At 35.7% G+C, this 5,760-nt stretch overlaps 1 pseudogene; it reads right to left on the bottom strand.

Annotated features, from left to right (window-relative positions):
- Positions 1–648: 648 nt before the first annotated feature.
- LOC149029505 (hydroquinone glucosyltransferase pseudogene) lies at positions 649–2,061 on the bottom strand (annotated as a pseudogene).
- Positions 2,062–5,760: the final 3,699 nt, after the last annotated feature.

The raw sequence follows: 5,760 nt of genomic DNA, 5'->3' as shown, positions 1-5,760 counted from the left end.
AGTGTATGCAACGGTTTCAAAATGAAACCCAATCAAAATTGGATCTATATCTGATCCGGATTAAATGGGTCGGACCAAAATAAATTACTTTAGATCAAACAAATTTTAACTCGGTTTTAACTTCAATTAATAAGTTTTAACATAGTCAAGCTTCATAGGAAGAAAAGAAAAAAAATTTGAAATCACGGTTTAACAATTATTTCTAACCGTTACCAATATTTGTTGGGTTGTTTGACTAAGTACTAGTTTTATGTATACATCCTGAGTCGGTCACAAGATTTGTGACCCCCCATAGGCCCTAGTGTGTCAAAAGTCACAAAGGGTCGTTCTTCACTTAACAACATCATAACTTATACACCTTGTTCTTGTGAAAATTCATTTGAATTCAATTGTTTTTCACATTTGGGGCATCGGAGAAGAATTTCACTTATAACTATACAATATTGAGTACAACTTGTATTACATGTTTGCGGACTTTTTTTCACCGCAAAGTTTTGGTGTGCTTCTATCCGCTATAATTCAAAAGGTTGTGAAAATAAGAGAGAAAATTTGGTGTGGATTTGAATTTGAAAATTAAACAAATCACTAATTTGACAATTATTTCTAGCAGTTTTCACATCTTTACCAAAAAAGTAAAGAACTCTTCTTTCACATCCCCACTTGGGACTTCCATTTGCATGCTACCTCTGAGAGTGACCTCCTAAAGGTTCCTTCTTCACTTAATGCCTCAGTAGCTGCACCCTTGAGCATCATCATCCTCTTGCGTATTTTGTTCCCTTCTAGCCCTTCCATTAAGCACTTCACCACCTTACCGATTTCCACTCTACCCACTATTCCATTCTTTAGAGCTTTTGGCCTTAAAGCTACTTCCAGATCCTCCGCCAGCATCACTGCATTCATCTTTTGTTCTGCATAGAGTGGCCAAGCAATCAATGGTACCCCATGTACCACACTCTCTAAAATTGAATTCCAACCACAATGAGTGAGGAACCCTCCCGTGGAAACATGGCTAAGCACTTGTATTTGAGGAGCCCATGATGGTATTACCAAACCCCTTCCTTTGCTCCTCTCCAAGAAACCCTCTGGTAGAAAAGCCAAAGGGTCTTCAATGCTTTGAGCATCAAAGTAGGTAGCATTTGGGCTCTTGACAACCCATAAGAATCTTTGCTTACTAAGCTCCAATCCCAATGCTAGTTCATTTAACTGCTCCCTTGAGAGTGCACCACCACTACCAAATGAAATAAACAATACAGACTCCAAGGGCTGATTGTCTAACCACCTTAGACACCCAAAAACATCAGGTACAGCTACCTTACAACCATCTTGTATGAGTGGCCCAATTGGATGTATAGGTGGCAAACTTGTATCTCCACCCTCCTTCAAAGCATTGATAGCTCCTGTTTCCATGCCCATGAAGCTATTTAGCAAGATACCATCAGCCATTTTGAAACGCTTGCAGTGGTATAAGGTCCATGTATAAACCTTACTTTGTCTATCTTGGAGTGGATCTGTGAAATCTCTCCCATGAATTGGCACACATCCAGGTAACTTCACTGGTTCAGACAGGTCTCTATATTCACAAGAGTACTTGTCGTCAAGCTCAGGCAAATGGAGGTACAATGACAATACCATAGCAGTAGATGGGAAGAACATGTAAGAAGGAACATTAAATTCCTTAGCCACATCAAATGCATCAGTTCCGAAGAGATCAACAACCAAGGCAGCAATGGGAGTTGTGGTTGTTAACACCTTGAAAGCTTCATGGAGTGAAGGTAGGGAACGGGATATTGTGAGGTAAATACGGGTTTCGATTCTTGAATCCCTAGAAAGGTCTTGAAGGTTAACAGGAGGGAGAAAGATGGTATTGATGCATTTGGGAAGGCTATCCAACACTTTTTTCTGTGCTTTGGTGGAAGAACCATCAGTTGGGATTGTGAATGTAATGGAGAAATCATCATGTTCATGGATAAATTTGTTGGCAAATTCAACTAGAGGGATGAGGTGGCCCATTCCAGGAGCTGGTAGAATGACAATGTGTGGACTTTGTTTTTCTGCTTCCATGGTGATTATATTTTGGGAGGATTGAAAACGAAGGAGAACAAAAGAACTTATGATCAGCTTGTGAGAAGTGGGTTTGTGAGGGTTGAATGACAAGGAATGGTTTATATATAGGCAAAGGGAATCCCACCAATGCTGGTGGATTAATTATTTTTTAATCTTACTATGCATGAATCACACACTCTCAAAATATATATTTTAAAGCATGAGAGCAACAAGTATAACTTACCTATTCTAGTTTTAAGTTTTCACAAGATATGTGCTTGAGCACCAAAAGGGCATGAACACAACAATTACGTAGAAAAAAATAAGGTACAAACACTTTTTTTTTTTTTTTGGGTACAGACACTTATTAATGACATGGAAACACAAGTCTTCATGTTGTGGAACCAAAAGAATAAACCAACCAAAATATCTTACATGTCAATGACAAAGCCTTCTGAAGAAATATTAAGCGATAATGAAACTTACAATAACTAATGACATGGTTTCTAAAATTAATAATGACTTAATCAGCATTCTAGAAATATGTTCTTCAAATGAATGCATGGTTTTTACCCACTAGGGGGAATGCATGATTTCACTCCTAGCAAATATTTTGTCTCAAACTAGTTCATCATAAATTAATGACTTCATTACCACTTATTGAAAGATATTTTGAGGAATATTAGTTGCTCTATTTGGAAGTATCTATAGCTACAAGTTACACACTTTTCTTTTTTGAGAAAAGAGCCATTTACTTTTCATATTCTAGTTTCCAAATTTAGTTTCGAAGATCTCTTCTTTCTTTTATGACATTGCAGAATCTAGAAGCTAATGAATTAACATTTTAAGAAATATATAATTTGGTGATTTTAGGAATAAGAATTTAGTATTTTTTTTCTTCCTTTTTTCTACTCATAGAACATTTGTATTAAGAATAAAAAAAAGAATATAACATGTACATTAACACAGAGGTGTAGTTGATTCATGAACATGACGCAATAGAGATACACAAAACTACTCCTAACCTATATTGCCCCGTAAGCTATGTTTTTAGTCGAATAATTATTTAGTCAAAACATAAGGATAATTGTTATATGTGCCACGAATTCTTGTTTACGATTATGAAGATACATCCATCCTAATATATTTTGGTGAGCAACTCATATGACCAGTTTATCCGATTGAAATATTATTTGCATACATCACATTCTATTATATAGTCAATCTATAATTTGGAGATTCGTCTTAATGCTTTAGATGCGAATTTCTAATAACATTTTGGGTGCTCTGAAAGATTTCCATTGCAATCTCTTGGCATCATGCATAGTAAACTTCTTTTTCCCCATGGACATAGTACATTGTATTGAAATGAATGAATCACATCTTATTTCTAGGGGGCGGGAAAAGAGCAACGAAGAGAGGGGGAGTGAAGGAAGAATCGATACCTAAAAAATAGGGCAAACAACGGGGGGGCGGCCACGCACGTGAGCCGCAGTCAGCCCCCGGTCCGGCGAATCTCGGCAAGCCTTATTGTCTATGTTTTTGTTCATTATTTCTTGATGTTCATTTTAACAATAGTTATAAATGTTGATGGTTATGCAAATTAAATGCAGTTCACATTAAGAAATAAGAATGGTGGTTGTTCATTTGGATATTATGCTTGGTCATAAGAATGTGTAAATACCCATCCCATTCCATATAAATATAAAAATTCTGGCCATGTTAATGCCTTTGCTTATGTTCCCATTGGCTTTTATACACATGACTATTAAGTCTTTGAGTTTCAATTTTGAAAATCTTTTATCTATTCTAGAAGTGCACAATAAGGTAGAGAATTGAAACACTTATATCTTATAGAACACATGATATGAGAATCACAAGAACAAGATGTCTAGTCATGTGAGACCCATCCGCAGCAGATATTTAAAAAAAAAAAAAATTAAAAGTCCTTATCAAACCTAGTACATCCTCTAAGTCAGCTTGATACCTTGGTTTCAATAACCAAATGTTATGTCATTTTGTTGTGATATCTATTTTTATATTTTAATAAATCCAATGTAAGCATGGTACATTTCAAACTTTCACATAGAGAACATTCAAAATGATTCTTGGTTTTGACTGGAGTTTAATATTGTATTTTATTCCTAGAAAAATATTAGATTAAAATCATTCTTTTATTTTTATTAAATATCATTTAAGTAGGTTTTTTTTTAATATAAATTTCATCTATGTAAGATATTATTTAGTATCTTTTGCAAAAAACATTAAGAACAAAAGCTAAGTCTTTGGCAGTAGGTAATTTTTTCAACTTTCAAACTAGATATTCTCAAATCTAAAAATTTCATAAATCTTGTCATGATATTATGTTATTAAAACCAAAGTAATACTAATACTAATAATAATAGTAGAGTGGAGTTGGTACGTTCAGTTATTTCTAGCATGCCGATTCATAATTTTTCAATGTACTGGTTGCCTAGCTCTATTATTTCTCAAGCAGAGGCTTGGATGTGTAACTTCATTTGGACAGAAAGTATAGAGGCTGTAAAGAAGGTTACAATGTCTTGGGCAAAACTATGTACTCCAAAACGTGAAGGTGGTTTGGGTATTCAGAGATTAAGAGATGTCGATTTTGCATCCTTATGCAAGTTGACTTGGATAATTAAACATAAACACTCTGGTTTTGCTCATTTTTTAAAGGGGAAGATGGTGGACAAAAAGGGAAATTTAAATATATATGGGCAACAACCATCTTTGATGTTGGGATTGAGGAAGGTTTGGGGTTTTGTTCAAACTAATGAACAGTGGTCAGTTGGAGATGATCAGAATATAAATTTATGGTTTGACAGATGGTTGGGGAATTTTACCATTGCAGACTATATTGGTATTCCTCTAGATCTAGAGGGTCATTTGAAATTGACTGTTGCAGATTGTTTACAGCAAGGGGAGTGGAGATTTCCGTCAGTGGACAATGCCAAATTTCAAGAGGTAGTCTCTCTTATTATCTTATATCCTATTCCTTGTGCTGGTTTTGTAGATGTTTGTCATTGGCAAGGTTCTGTGGGGGAGAGTTTAGTTTTCGATCGGCATGAGATCTCTATCGTAGAAAAGGAGAACAACTTGAATGGGCTAAAAGTATTTGGAAGACTTCTTTGCAGCCTAGACAACAAGTTTTCTGTTGGAGACTTTTTCATGATAGGCTACCTGTTGATGCCTTGTTGACTCGGAAAGGGATTATGCTAGCCTCTCGTTGTAATCTATGTAGTAAAGCTTTAGAGGACATAGGATATCTCTTTCTTCACTGCTCATTTTCACGTGGATGTGGAGAAGCTTTTGCAGCAAAGTTTGGTTACAGCTGGACAGTAAAAGATTATATTGTAGAGTCGTTCAAAGCTTGGAAACACCAGGCTTCACAGTCTCCTTTACAGACTGCTTGGATTAATGGATGTTGTTTGCTTTTATACTTTCTTTGGATGGTCCACAATCAAATCCGGTTTGAAAATTTAAATTTCAGGATTGATGAGGTGGTGAGTTTAATTTTTTCAAACTTAGTACAGTTTGGCTTTAAAATGGATGGGAGAAAAGTAACTCCTACCACTTTTTCAGATGCAAGAAGACTGGGCCTTCATTTCTCTGTCTTTAGTGCTGCTCCTCCACAAGAAATTTTTTGGTGTCCTCCTGCTGCAAGTTGGGTTAAACTAAATATTGATGGGTCTTCTT

This window comes from Hakea prostrata, chromosome 1, assembly GCF_041222555.1.
Source record: "Hakea prostrata isolate BN-2017 chromosome 1, UWA_Hpros_2, whole genome shotgun sequence".
In the NCBI taxonomy this organism is placed as follows: Eukaryota; Viridiplantae; Streptophyta; class Magnoliopsida; order Proteales; family Proteaceae; genus Hakea; species Hakea prostrata.
This window is presented reverse-complemented; position numbering and strand designations above follow the sequence as displayed.